The following is a 15,140-nucleotide window of genomic DNA, read 5'->3' as shown; positions in this document are numbered from 1 at the left end:
CCGCAGCCCCCGAGAGCCGCCGCCGCTGCTTAGACTCGGGGGTTGGGTGGAGAAAAGGGGTGTTCGGAATCGATCCCCATTTTCCGACCTTCTTGTTGGACATTACGCCCACCTTGGACGCCGCAAGAGGAGCTGTCAAGCCCCGCAGGCTCTGATTCGGCGCCCTCCGCGTTCCTCGGTTGCTCCCGGCTTCCCTGTGCCTCGGTGGAGTATTTGCGTTCGGGGCTGGGGCTGGAGGAGGCAGCCACACGCGCGCACACGCACACGTTCAGAGGAGGGCGAGAGGCAGCGGCATAGGCTCCATCTGCAGTGTCAATGCGGCGCTCCCGCTGAAGGAGGGAAACGCGGCGCGTCCAGGTAAGGAGCCGGCCAGCCGGGGAGCGGGGCCGGGCGGGCGGTGAGGGCAGCGCGGTCGGAGAGACCCGGGCCGGGTCGGCCCGGGAATCCTCGGTGCCCTGGAGCCAGCCCGCGGCACACGCACACACACACACGCAGGCACACACACAGATCCACACCGGCACACACGGCGCTCGCGCACCTGCCCACGTCCCACCTGGACGCCCGCGGAGGTGCAGCGGCCGGAGCAGGGATTTCCCGGGTGCGTTCTCCTCTCACTCTCCCGGACTCAGACTTCTCTTTCCCGGACTTTCGGGGTGGGATTCTGTGTATTCCCGGCTCTGCCTCCCACCCGAAAAGGTTGAGGGAGCGATTTTTTAGCTCTCAGCCCCTTTCATCCCTAGCTGGGCTTTAAAACGGGAGAAGTCCTGGGAGGTCTCCGGAGACCCACCCAGTGTCATCGCGGCCCCGTGGCCTTTGGACACCCTGGGATTTCAACGGGAGACAGAACCACAGATATTCGGCCGCCTATTTGGAGAGAGTGATGGCCCAACGCGTGGAGAGGAGGCCACATAGGCGGTTGGGGCTGCAGTTCTGTAGGGCGGTGCATATGGAACAGACACTGCGTTTCCCCAGTAAGAGGCAGCACAAACGCCTTTCTGAAGCGTGGCACTGCTTCCCCGGGAATGCGCCGAGATTTCAGACAGAAAGCGGCTTAAAGCATCGCCGCGTATGTTGCTTGTCTAGGGAAGGTACGGGGGTCATATCCTCCTTAAAAGGTATGACCTTATTCACAGCCTCAGTCCCTGCTTAGCAGCAAGGAGACAGGGCTTGGAGACACAGGACTTGGGTCCCCTCTCACCTCCCTACCCTTCCTTGGCACATGGGGCTGCCTTCCCCGGTGCCTCCGGCTGGCGAACACCTGTCACATGCCTTTCGAGGTGTGTGTCTGAGAAAGATAACTAGAAGGGGGAAGCACGAGGGGTGTAGTTCTCCAAAAGAGGAGGCTTCCCTCCCTCACGACCGCGGCGGGCGGCGGTGCCCACTGGAGGAGGCAAAGCATTCATGGGTCTGCCAGCGTCCCCCAGAGCCCAGGGCTGCTCCGAGTGTAGAACCACTCCACAGAAGCCAGTTCTTTAAGGTCCTATTTCCCGAAAGCATTTTCGTTCTTGTTCTCTCTGGCTGGAGTTTCACAGGCTGCTCATTTTAACTTTTTCTGGAGGAGGTAGGAAGTGTCTGGGGTTCTAAGAGGCTTTTCCATAGTTCCCTTCTTAGGGTCTAAGAGCAACTCATTTAGGGTCTCAGTTGTCATAGGGAGAAGAACATGAGCTCCAAAACAAATTTGGAATTGAATATACATGTACAAGCTCCTGCGTTTCTGGAGCTGTCCCTTTGAGGTACCTTTCTGGGCAACCTGATCATATCATTCTCCCCCAGAACTGAGTAAGCTTGTACCCTCTGTCCAAGATCATGTGTTCAGAGTATCCCACAAACCCACCAGTGGGAAAAATATGTTACGAGTCTTCCAGAACATGATGGGAGAGGAGCAAACATTCTTTTAAACAAGGAGGCCTCAGTGCTAGGCTCAGAATTTGGGTTGTTTTTGTAAATCCTGAAGATGGGGGCTGAATGAAACGGCTTTTTCAGCACCCTGACTCCGCTATTTCCAAACTTTTTTCAGCTCCTGCAAAGGTCTCTGGCTAGGCTGGGGAGAAGCGCAGACGCCCCGGGAGGGAGATTGTATTCCCGCTGTGTGCTGTGTGAGCTGCCCTTTGATTGACTGAAAAGCGTAGATGGAATAAAGCAAATCTCTCACAATGGGGAGACCCCAGTAGGGGGAAGAAACCTTATTTGCTTTTTAAGCATGGTGGGCGTGTGCACACACATACACACCCAAGATATATACCCACATGCGTTCTCAGAGTCTGGCTAAATGTGGTCAGCTCCCCTAGCCATGTGTGACAATGGGGTCCACCTCTGTCTTCGGGGCTGTGGAAGAAATGGAACATTTCTCCCCACATGCCCCTCGAGGGCGTGGACAGGTAGGTCCCACCTACTTGTACAGCAGCACATGGTTTGCAATAGAAATAATGAGCTCCAGCAACAGTGGGTGCCTCCCAGGTAAACAGTCCCTCACGAGACCTGGAAGAGGCAAAGGGATAGGGTACAGGATCTTCCTGAAATGTCTGCATCTTCCCTGCAGACCTCCACTCCTTTCTCTGCTTTCCTCTCTACCCTCTTTCCTTTCTCATGTATTTGCAGCCTCAGGATCCATCATTTTAATGCAAAGCCAGCAGTCATTATGCTGGTTATAAGCTAAACATCTGGGTTCAAACAATCTCCGCACTTTCCGCACTTAGCATTAGGTACCAATTTGGTTTCTAGGACAAGGCAGGCATTAATTAACATCTCTGTAAAGCGGAGTATATATCACGTTTTCCTGGCTCTCTTGCCCAGCCCTGGAGCATGCCATGCTGTCATTCACCCTCTCTGCCACTCTTCTGTGCCCTTCCTTTTAAGTTCTCTGAGGTCTTTCTCACTGGGAAGGGATTCACACTAGAAAAACTCCAGCCATGAATGCTTCTTTTCAGCAGACCCTCACTGCCTGGTAGATGGTGCTTAAGGCAGCTCTCCTGTGAGCACTAGGCGTGGGTCACCTGCAAGCTGCTCCTTCTTGCCCAATCACACCCTCCCGGGGCTCTCCTCTGTCCTCCCAGGACTTCACCCTGGATGCCCACCGGGACACTGCAGACATTTCTGGAGGACTCCAAGGCAGTCAACTTGTTTCCTTTCTCCTTCTCTGTGCCTTTCTGTCGCCTGCTGCTGCTACTCCCTGCAGACAGGGAAATCTGCATGGCAGAGTCTGCCTACATACACTTGGCCTCGGGATCCTTTTCATCACAATGAGGGCTGCTGGGAATGAAGTGGGGGCTTTCTAGGATGGCAGCAGTCCTGAAGTGGGAGAGAGCTAAAGGGGCTGGGTCATTAACCGCTCTTGGTTCATAGTTATCATCAGGCTTTGATGCAAAGAAATCGCAGTGGATCTCTCTACTTCTAGCCAGCTAGGGGGCATTTCTTAGCTGCTTCTCCCCATCCTCACCTAGAGAAGGCATACGCAGACAATGAACATCAGAGACCTGTTGGAGTGGCTCTGTGGTGGGTTACAAGGGGGCGGCAGCAATACAGAAAACACGACCGTGATCTTGGCTGTCATTAGACTATGCAACAGATGTGCCAGTGTCTCTTCTCTTCTTATTTGTGTCCGGCGCTACCCAATGTGAAACTAGCTCAGACCCTGGGCTATTGAGTAGGTTCATTTCCCTCCCTTGACACCTCCCTTCCTCTCCTTCCAACCCCCACTTCTCCGCCCCCACCATTTGCTAATCTACCTCTTGGCTTTGTGCGCACATCCGCCAGCCCATTCGCCCTCAAATTTGCGGCACTCCAAGAAATCAATATAACATGAATTTAACGACAGCTGGATGATTAAGTGTTATTTATATTTAAGAGCGGCATTTTAAAAAGACGTCTCACTAATAAATCAAACGGCTGTTTGGGAGATGCACATGATTAGGATAATTGGCCTATAGGCTCTATCGAGCTATGCTTGGTCCCCACAGGGCCCCGTGGACAGGACACTGTCTCTTTAAAAGCTGCAAGCTCCACTGCTCCCTCCCGGGACTCCCACCTGATCCCCTCTAGCTGCCCAGACTTTCTCTTTCTTCTTTCACGTTGTCCTCACTGCCCAGGCTGCACCATTCAAGTTGTAGTAGGAAGGTGGAGCCTGTAGGGAGACTGAAGGGGGCTCTGCTGCTAAGTGGTAAGAGATGGATCTTGAAATGAAAGACAGGCAGGGGTCCTGATTCCCACAGCCCAGGCCTGTTCCTGAAGGAGGAGGCTGCTTCCCTGCCTGGTATAGAGCAGCCTGGAAGAAAAGCTTCCCGAGTCCCTGTGTAAATCGGTGTAAGCCCCCACACCCCTGCCCTGTCCTGTGGCATCAGCCTCCCAAGGGAAGAGGCTGTGAGTATATTAGTATTAGTTTCAGTTCTTGTAAAAACAATGGAACGAAAGATGATAATTAATGATGATGGTGGCCAATATTTATTGAGCACTCATTTGGGCTAGGCACCATTTAAGTAGTTTGCCTCATAACAACCCAGATAGGCTATTACAGTCCCCATTTCCTCCAGGAGGAAACTGAGATGCAGGAGGTTAAAGACTTTGTCCCAGATCACACAGCCACTTAGTGATGGAGCCAAGTCTCACTTGTAAGCAATCTGACCTTTCTCCTCATCACTGTGCTGGTTGCCTCCTTAGAATATATGTGTTCACTGTATTGCTGCCCCTTTGGGAGGTTTATGGGCGAGGGCTGGGGAGGAAGTTTAGAATATCTGGTCCTAGTCTCTTGCACTACCTCTGTGATACCAGGCAAATGTATTTATTCATTGAGACTCTATTTCCCCATGCATCAAGGGGGATGAGTCTTCTCTTTGGCTGTTGGTAGGTTATAAAATTGCATGGATCATTCTAGCAGAGTGCCCAGGTCCTGAGGGTGACTGTCACCTCATTTGGCAATTCCCATTTTCTCCCAGGAAAAAATAAGGAGTGAATGAACGAATTGAGTGAAGTCCCCATCTTTACTTTAGACTCTCTGAGGCTCCAATTCTGATAGGAGTCTAGTTCTCCCTGCTGACTGCTTCAAGTTGCTAGTATTGTGGAAACAGCACTTTCTCATTTCATCTTTAAAGTAGCTGTGCAAGGTAGGTATTGTTTATTCCCATTTTGACAGCATAGAAACTAAGGCTGAGAAGAGAGTTTAGGTGAGATGTCTAAGGCCCCAGGTTGGTAAGGGATGGATGGTTTTTTCACTCTTGGGCAAAGATTCTTACCATTACACCACTCGCGGTAGGTGCTTGACATTTGTTCAGTCATGCATTTATTACTCCTAGAGTTTCTGACTTTAGGATCCAGAAACAGGGAAGAAATCTGTGCCTGGGGACATCATGCCATGCTGGGTGCCTGGATCCTATGGTGGTCGGAGCAGAGACTCATCAGATGTTGGTGCCAATGGACCATGTTGGGGGATAGCCATCCTGTAGCACTTAGAGGAATTTTGATAGGTCCCCATTTGCATGAAGAAAATAATTCAGACCTGAGATGGTGCAGGCCTAGGCAAGGCATCAGGAATTATATCCTGATGCCAAAAGGTGTAGGTGTGAATCCCTGAAGGAGCCCATGGGCCTGGTTGGGTTCTGTCCCAATCCAAAGCCAGGGCTAAGCTCAGTCCCTCTGGTCCAAATGTTTTAGGAAAAATCCACAAGTGAGGCACTTTGGTTACTTGCTTTTTTTTTTTTCTTTTTCTCCAAAAGACAAACTTTTATTCCATGCATTATTTCTTTGACTTCTCTACACTGTGAGGTGAGTGAAGGTTGTGTCCAACTTGAGGTGGCTAGAAGGGGTGTACCTGGAATTTTATCACCTCCCCTCTGAGGCAGCAGTAGGAATGAGTGGATAAAACACTGGCAGGTAACGTCCTGTGCACACTGGAACCAACAGGTGTTGGCGAGATCTCAGGCATCCTCTCTTTTCCTTCTGAGCTTGGATCTTCCCCTTCCCCTCTATGGTGTTTCCTCCATGAACCAGGATTCGCAACAGCAAATTGGATTTGGGGATGTTTTGTCACTCCAACACAAAACAGATCACTAGCTAAGAGGATAGAGCCTCCTCAGTCAATGCACTGAACATAGCCTCGCTGAATTAATTCCCAAGGTCTTACAGTGTAGAGTATTTTCATTATGAAGTGCGAGGAGAGAAGCAGTTGAGGAAGAGGTCACTGGAAATTTAGGAAACGAATACCATGGCAGTTGAAAGGCTTTCCCGGTCTTTGCTCAAGATCAGTTCCTTATCTGACATACTTACTGAACTCTTCTCAAAAGAGCACAGCTGGATTTCCCTTTTGGTAGTGTGGAGGCTCACACTAGAAGGTGAACCAATCATTCCTTGGCTTTGGCCCAGAGGCCAAGAGGAAAGAAATAAGCAAGGCATGGCTGGTGGATTGCTTCCGTTCTTGTGGCAGGGTTAGAGAGTGAGAGGAGACAGTAGCAGACTTCAGGATGTGCAACTGAAGAAGCAGCCTGCCTGGAATGTCAGCTAACGTTGCTAGAGTCAGTTGGAGTTCATTTTCTTCCTCTCCATCTCAGACCTGCTTTCCTGAAAATAATACTTAAAATAGAGCAGAGTTTCCCAAAGTATATGCTGTGGGGGAGTGAATAGGCATTACATACAAAAAAGTTTCCACAGTCAAATAAATTTGCAAAACCCTGGGTGTAAAGCAAAGCTAAAGTTACTCCTTGCTGCAGGACTTCTCAGATCCTTTAATACACTCACATGGATTGTGAAATCACAAAAGTAGATATACTGTGTAGTGGATCTGGAATCCACTGAGAAACACTAAACTAAGACAGGCACTTTCCTATGTCTACTCTTAAATGTGAATAAAGAGGTGGCTTCTATGGTGAAAATTTCCACTGAACCTTTGCATTACATAAACCAAGTACTGGATTCTGGTGATTGTGTAAGCATTAGGTTCTCAAGCAGAATTGTGCCAGGCAGGTAGAGAGTCCACCTCTGGCCTCAGCATTTGCTCAGGCTTCTTCAGAGCCTATCCTGCCCCTTGTCTTTCCAAGGAAAGAGACAGCTACTTAGGCACATGTCCATTTTCTTAGGTTCCTAGATGATTCCAGTATGTCCCCTTGCTTAAAAACCACTGTTGTGGAAAAAGCTAGGCTTTGGATACAGATAGATGTAGAAAACTCTAACTAAAGCATCTTGGGAAAAATCATTTTATGTTTCAGTTTATTGTTTATAAAATGAGGAGGTTAGTCTAGATTGGTGATTAAACATATTTTAATATGTATACAGTGAAAGTCTTTGCTCCAGTGAAATTTTATGTGGAATTCCAATGCACAGAACAGATGCAAGCAGTACTGTTCTTGTCAAACCTATGGAGAGCCTGGACCTTGCCCCCTCTGCCTGTCTGTCCTTCACCCCAGTCACAGTCTGGGTTCCCTAGAAAGTAGAGCTCAAGGCAGAAGCTGTGTGTTACCACTTTATTGAGGGGTGGGGTCCTAGGGAAGCAAAAGTGAAGCAAAGGAGGAGAGGTAGGGAAGGAAGAAGAACAAATAGTGTGTTACCAAGCTGGCCCTGGCTTCCCAGTGAAAAGCAGCTGGTGGCTCAGTCACTCAGGAGGTATCCAGGGAAGCCTGGTGTGAACACTATATCTCAGAATAGTCTGTGGTGGAGAGGCACAGCCAGCAGTTAATCCACGGGTCCTTCTGGTCTGCTGTAGCTCACTGGTCACAGGTCAGCCCACGAGGCATCAGTCAACTCCTCTCACTTTGGGGTTGGGATACTAGGTCAAGCTAGAGCCTCTGTGGGTCAGGCCCTGGGGCTGGGGCTTCCTTGGCTCTCCCTGCAGTAGGTATGTCAGAGTTACCCCTGCAGGAGCTCAGCCTTTGCCTCTGAAGGAAGAAAAGACAGCAAGAACTTTAGGATCAGAGGAATGGCAGAAAGCATCACTGGGGCCTCTCTTGTCCATTAAATACTGACCCTGTCTTCCTCCCTAAATACATATGCTTGCCCCTAACCACTGATTGATGTGAGCAACTCACTGACTTAGAGACGTGGGTCTGCGTTAGGGCATCTGCCTGAGAGGAGCGGCTCCTAGAGGGTAGGGTCAGCCCCTGCTTCAAGGAGTGTCTTGTTTAGTCAAGAGCTCAATTCATGCTTTTTAATAATGGTGAAGAAGCTGCTACTGGCAGTGGCAATGATAACAAGGGGAACAGGAAAATGACTGCAGCTCAGAATTGGGGTGGGGTGGCATGATGTCAGGTGAGACTCTGCAGATTTGGGTAGATACATAAATTGGGAGTCTGGGATAATAATTTCCATGCAAGGAACATAAAGTTCTTCAGAACAGAGTCAGATGGCAAGACAGGGCAGGGTACTCCAATTAGGAGTCCCAGAATTCATGAGTCTATGTCAACACTAGTCGACTACACTGTGGGTTATCCAATTTAAACCCCAAATAGAAACCACATGAAGAACGGGTGCCAATCCGCTATCGGGAGACTTTTCTAATGTTTTGGGACTTGTTAAACAACAGCAAGCCTTCCGCATAGTGGTGTGTGACTATCTCAGGGACGGCACGGCTGCTGGGAAGCAGGGAGAGGTCGTAATGACCTCTGCCACCCCCCTAGTTTTCAGAAATAATGAAAGCATTGAAATATAATGCAACAGGGGACATTTCTGCATAAACTATTTCCTGTAAGTCATTGCCTTTAGCTAGTCCTGCCCCTCATCAACACTTTTTACTACTCCTGTGCTTTGAAGGCCCTTTAGGGTCAGGCTGGGCAGAGGACTGATGGTCATGCTGTGCTTGTGACCTCTTTCCAGCTCTCTTGTCCATTAGATACTGACCCTGTCTTCCTCCCTGAATGCACTTGTCCCTAACCACTGATTGATGTGAGCAACTCACCGACCTAGAGACGTGGGCCTGCATTAGGGTGTCTGCCTGAGAGTTGCAGCTCCCAGAAGGTAGGGTCAGCCCCTGCTTCAAGCAGTTTTTGGTTTAATCAGTAACTCAATTCATGCTTTTTAATAATGGTGAAGAAGCTGCTACTGGCAGTCGCAATGAAAACAATGGGAATCATGTATTTCCTTATACTTTAGGTTGAGAGGGATCATTTCTTACTTCTTGTATACTCAGTGCCCAACCCAGAGCCTATCTTACTGGAAGCAATGGATAAATATTTGCTGTAAAAATAGAAGGAATAAATGGAGCAGGATAAGGTGGAGAAAAATGACCTTAAACATATCAATACTAGGGAAGTGTGAACCAGGCTAATATGGTGGGTTCTTGCTCTGCAGCAGGGACAGAGCCAAAAGTCAGGCTGACTGGCTATTCCAGAGGATTCAGATGAATCCAGATGGGTGCAGGCTGAGCCCCTCAGTCACCCTCCAGCATCCTGGGTCATAAAGGTCAGGGACAGGTAGGTGCAGTGCTATTGCTCATGGATGCACATGGAATTAAATTATTTCTCTCTGTGCAAAACTCACTATGGGTTTAGGCACTGATAGATTGGGGGGGAAGACCAAGCTGAATTTAGCGGAACATTCCAAAGACTAGTCTATAAAATCCTCCGTGGAAAAAGCGTTCTGTGACCAAGTAAGTTTTGCAAGCATCCTCTCTTTTGTCCTATTCACGGAGATGCACAAGGGTGAATTACAGGTGAAGAAGACCTGTTATTGGGAAACCTATTTATTCTTCGCCCACTGCTTTTCAGGTTATTGGGCCATGGGGATCCCTTTATGTGGGTGTATTTAAGCCTATTGATGTCTCCTGGAAAGAGGGTTCCCTAGAAAGGCATTTTGGGAGATGGTGGCCTTCAACCGGAAGCTTTCAAGTTTTGGTTTACTTCAGAGGTGAAAAAACCAGAAGAATGAATTCACTGTACTGATAAAATGGGGACTTGCAGGGACTTGTGGATCCAACTTTCAGAGGCACTGCCTGCCTCTTGTCCTTGTCATTTGCTTTTGAGACTCCCAGAAATGACTGCGAATTCTCACAAAACTTTAGCGACCGTGGCCTTGCGATCTGCCTTCAGGTGTATATTTCATAAAGAAACCATTTCGAGAAGTGTGAATGCCACTCTGACAGGTCTGTGGACATGTTTCCCACAAGTGGCACTTTTTGGTTGCACATAACAGATCAAGATGGATGTTTGCAAAATATGTGAGTAATGACATTCACCTTCTCAATTTTTTTTTCTCCAGCTATACTTCTTGAATAAGAGGCTTCAATATAACTGACAAAGATAAGTGTTCTTTATCAAATTAACAAAGGAAGCTTGAGTTATTAAGACACATCTCCCTAAACTTTGGATGATTGAAACAAATTTTCTCTTGGGAAGAGAAAACTTTGCCATCCAAGAAAGGGCTGAGTATTTCTAATTAGACTGTAAATCCATGGTTTCCACCACTGGGTAGTGACCTGGGAGTGAAGTTAGGCATTTCCCATGGAAAGCATTTTCACCACCTGGCATTCATCTAACACAGTAATGATTGTGTATGTGCATGTGTGTGTGTGTGTGTGAGAGAGAGACAGAGAGAGAGAGAGTGGGAGTGTGTATGTGGGTTGGGGTAAAAGGGGGTACCCTCTCAGTGGTATTTGGGTTTGAATCACTTGGGGACACTGGTAATTCACGTGCCCAATTATAGGGCCCCCCCATGCTTGGTACAGGCACGGTCCTCCTTTCCAGAGTGAATAACAGTTGCTAACAGACACTAACAAAATTCCCCTGACGCCCATTCATAAAGCATTGCACTGGTGATTCTATCAGCATTAAACTGTTTGGTGACTGAGCTTAGAATTATAGGAATCGGAGAAATGAATTAGCAGTAAATCAAGTCCCAGCTGAGTTCGAACCCAACTGCAGTGAGTTTTAAATTAAAAATATCTTGCTATGATGAAGCAGTTGTAAGTCAAGCACTGGAGCTCTGTCGCTCTTGACTTTGGAGAAGTGTGGCAGCCACCCTTTGAAAGGAAAACCCTAACAACAGCTTGTATTGATTCCCAGCCATGCTGGGAAATTGCCACTTCGTTTCTTCTTCATAAACTGTTGACTTTCATTTTTTTTCAAAAAAAGGAATCCTATTTGCAGGGATACAGCAGGGCTTTGGGAGGAAGACAGGTGGGAGGGGGCTCAGGCCCATGGGGGACTATTCATGGGATTCTCTTTGGTCCTCAGGAAGAGTCATGCTGAAGGGGAATCTGGGTCTGCGGGTGTCATGTGGTTTGTTTCCCTGCTCGGACCATATGTGATTCTTCTTTCTGGAGGATCTGTACAAAAACAACAAAGAGAACACTTCAAGGAAGCTGCAAGACTGTCGTGTTGCAGTGACAATTGCGGTATAATAGGAAATCATTTATGTAAGTTACAGTGCCCTCTGAATGGAGCTTGTCAGAAATGTGGCTACGGTCTTTCCAGGCCTATTTTTGTTTCTTCCTGCAAAATAATCCTGAGGTTTTCATTTTCAGAGCAATTGAAGAAATATTATGTACTGGCCAGGGAATACAGAAACTGAGCTTCTAATCCTAGGTCTGCTGAATGTCTTTCAGCGAGTGCCCTCTCTGGGCTAGGCCTCAATTTCTCCTCTTTAAAGCCAGGAATAAGCCCTTGCTGTTTCACACCTGCAGCCCAGGAGGTGAGGATGAATGTGGCCTTGCATATTAAAGAGTTGGGTGAGCATCAGAAGAAAGAGTCTATTTACACACAAGGTCAAAGAAAATCAAGACAAAGAGAATGAAAACTGAGCTTAGGCCTCTCATCACACCTTTATCAGCTCCCGTGTATTTGCTGAGCTGGCGAGGAGGTATAAGTGATAAAAGCCACATGCAGAGGGTCAGAAAGGAGAATGTAGTAGGGATGGCAGGAGACAGTGGCAGGGGATGGTCAGTGCAGGAGTCCAGAGGCCTGGGTCCCCGGGGAGATCTCTATCCTGGCAGTAGTAGGTTCAATTGGGGACTGCAGAAAAAGAAAAGGGTTTATAACATCCCTCGATGCCTACATTTCACCAAGCTCCATGCACATATATTTGCATATTTTAGTAAGAGACGTTGATATGATGTTATGAAATATTTAATCAATTAATTGATCAAGCAATTAGTCAATTCAAGCAATATTTATTGAGTGCCTACTATGTGCTAGGCACTATGTGAGAATTTGTGTAGAGATGAAAGACCTACTTCTGCCAGGAGGGAGTTCATGGCTTAGTGTGGACACAACATATGTGGGAATAGAGAATTTACATGCAATGTGGCAGGAAGTGAGATTGAGGCATGAAGAGAGTGCTCTGGGAATAGGAAGAGAGGCACCCATCCGGTTATGAAAAGCAGGACATGAAGAAGGGCTCCTGGAGAAGGAGGAGGAGGAGCAAGAAGAGGGGGAGGAAGAGGAGGAGAAGGAGAAGGAAGAGGAGGAGGGGAAGGAAGAGGAGGAGGAGAAGGAGGAGGGGGAAAAGGAAGAGAAGGAGGATGAGGAGAAGGAGGAGGAGAAGGAGGAGAAGGAGGAGAAGGAGGAGGAGAAGGAGGAGAAGGAGGAGGAAAAGGAGGAGAAGGAGGAGGAGGAGAAAGAGGAGGTGGAAGATGAAGAGGAAGAGAAAGAGGAGGAGGAAGAGGAGGAGAAGGAGGAGGAGGACAAAGAGGAGGAGGAGGAGAAGGAGAAGGAGGAGGAGGAGAAGGAGGAGGAGGAGAAGGAGGAGAAGGAGAAAGAGGAGAAAGCAGAGGAGGAGGAGGAGAAGGAGGAGGAGAAGGGGGAGGAGGAGAAAGAGGAGAAGAAGGAGGAGGAGAAAGAAGAGGACAAGGAAGAGGAGGAGAAGGGGGAGGAGAAAGAGGAGGAGAAAGACGAGGAGAAGGAGGAGGAGGAGAAGGGGGAGGAGGAGGAGAAGGAGGAGGAGGAGAAAGAAGAGGAGAAGGAGGAGGAGAAGGAGGAGAGGGAGGAGGAGAAGGAGGAGGAGGAGGAGGAAAAGGAGGAGAAGGAGAAGGAGGAGGAGGAGAAGGAGGAGAGGGAGGAGGAGGAGGAAAAGGAGGAGAAGAAGGAGGAGGAGGAGTAGGAAGAGGAGGAAGAGGAGGAGGAGAAGAAGGAGGAGGAGAAGGAGGAGGAGGAGAAAGAGGAGGAGGAAGAAGAGGAGGAAGAGGAGGAGGAGGAAAAGGAGGAGGAGAAGAGGGAGGAGGAGGAAGAAGATGAGGAGGAAAAGGAGGAGGAGGAAGAGGAGGAGGGGAAGAAGGAGGAGGAGAAGGAGGAGGGGAAGAAGGAGGAGGAGGAAGAGGAGGAGGGGAAGAAGGAGGAGGAGGAAGAGGAGGAGGAAGAGGGGCATCCAGTTGAGTTTTAGAGGATGCTTTGAAGGATCCCTCAGATTGTCTTTGTGAACTCATAAGCAGACGTCCCACGTGGAGGAAGCAGCACAGAGAGGTGAGAGCACAGCCCTCGGGGTCTGCAGGAGTTCAAGGCAGAGGTGGGAAGTGGGGCAAGGGGCAACATGGCAGAGGCTGCACCAGGAGCAGTATCAGTGTCCAGCTAAGGGATTTATCCATCAGGCAGCAGTCAGGCCTTGGGGATCTCCAGGAAGAGAATCAAGACCAGATTTGTACTGTGGCAAGGTTAAGCAGGGGCCACGTGGAGAATAACTGGAAGTGGGCTATTGCAGTAAATCAAAGCATCCTGAGCTGGGGCTGATCAAAGGTGGTGGGAAAGGAGAGAAAGGGGCTGATCTGAGAAGTACATCATAGGAGTTAGCGCTGACAGATGGTGGATATGGTGGTGAAGGTGGTGGGCAGCAAAGAACGGTCAGTGGGGCTGTCCTGCAGGTGTCCTGCCTAGGCGGCTGTGGGAGATGATGCCATTCATGGAGCTGGAGAAATCTGGACTGAGGCAGGTTGTGGGGGAAGTGGTGGGGCAGGAGTACTGCATTCTTTTCTGGACAAGGTGAATTGAGGCACATGTGGTTTTGCAGGTGGACGTGACCAGGAGGCCGGTGGATACAAGGCTCTTGTGTCCCTGGCAGCTTCAACTTCATGCTTACCTAGTGCTGTTTCCTTCTGGACCCAGTTGCAGACTTAGGAGATCCTTTTGGGATCTGGCAGAAACTTGACAAAGAAGCTAGAAGATCCACACAGAGATTCTTTCATTTTTCAAGTAGTTCATGTTTCGATGTAAACATACTGTCTTGGACAATGTACTTGAAATTATTCTGAAAGCATCCCAAGTATTCACCTTCCCTTAGGAGAATCCCACTACTTTCCAGTGGAAAAAGAATGATCCCTGGAGGTTGAGTAGCACCCAAAGTGCTACTTATGGAGCAAGCTTGGAACAGAGCACACCTGGGCCACTGTTCTGCTTGTTGCCTTCCTTGGCGCGTGCCTCCAACTTCAATGAGTGCATGCTCAAAACAGTATGGTCTAGGGAAATGAACTCCACCATGAACTAAGAGATTGGTGATTAAAATATTGACCTTGCCCATTAGGAATAATGTCCCGTTGGCCTAATCCCACATTCTGGGAGGTAGGACAAAGTCTGCACAATCAAAGCCTGCAGGTAGTACCTGGCCGCTACATAGGGTTGGCTTGGTCCAGGAGTGTCAGGTGTCAAGGAAAAATTTTTATGATTGGAATGCCATTAGGTGGGGCAATCCCTCTCCAGGTTCTGCCCCCTGTTTCTTATATCTTTGCTTCACACATCTATGATGAAGGTATTTTTAAAATACCAGACACAGTCTAGGGCTTAGTAAAACTCAAGCACTATCTGTTCTCTCTCTTTCCAATACATGGGGAAAAATGAATGGATTAGCATATTAGTGACAGATGCTTTGCATTTTGCAGGGGAGCTTTATAATTTAGTGGTCTTCATTTGTTGTAGGAGGTGTAGACACGGGCTCCTGTGTTCCATTACAGAGTGCATGCCATAGGAACTGCAGAGAACAGGCCATTGGTTTGAGCAGTGCTAGAGAGAGATATACCCAACTCCTTCAAGTCTTCACAGATGCTTTCAGCCCTCTGTGCTGCTGTGGAAGGTAGTGAGACTTGGGGATGGGGAGAGGCCCGAGATAGTGCTGGGCCTCTGACTAGCCCAGGCATCATTTAGACCTGTTCTTCCAGACTGAGGGACCCCGGGAGTTCAGGCCCAAAGAGTGTCTTTAGCTGCAAAATTGCAGTGCAACATCAAGTGAAACGATGGATCTACCCTCTT

The 15,140-nt window shown here is 48.7% G+C and overlaps 1 protein-coding gene across 1 annotated transcript in view; it reads left to right on the top strand.

The window, feature by feature from the left end:
- Positions 1 to 308: 308 nt before the first annotated feature.
- PLXNA4 (plexin A4) overlaps positions 309 to 15,140 on the top strand; it is a 446,024-nt gene continuing 431,192 nt past the window's right edge. Inside the window, exon 1 of the mRNA XM_005550800.5 lies at positions 309 to 357. The gene's annotated coding sequence lies outside the window, so the exon portion shown is untranslated. The remainder of the gene's footprint in view (positions 358 to 15,140) is intronic.

The sequence above is a fragment of the Macaca fascicularis genome, chromosome 3 (assembly GCF_037993035.2).
Source record: "Macaca fascicularis isolate 582-1 chromosome 3, T2T-MFA8v1.1".
Taxonomy (NCBI): domain Eukaryota; kingdom Metazoa; phylum Chordata; class Mammalia; order Primates; family Cercopithecidae; genus Macaca; species Macaca fascicularis.
The sequence above is the reverse complement of the archived record's forward strand: the minus strand, read 5'-3'. Positions and strand labels throughout refer to the sequence as shown.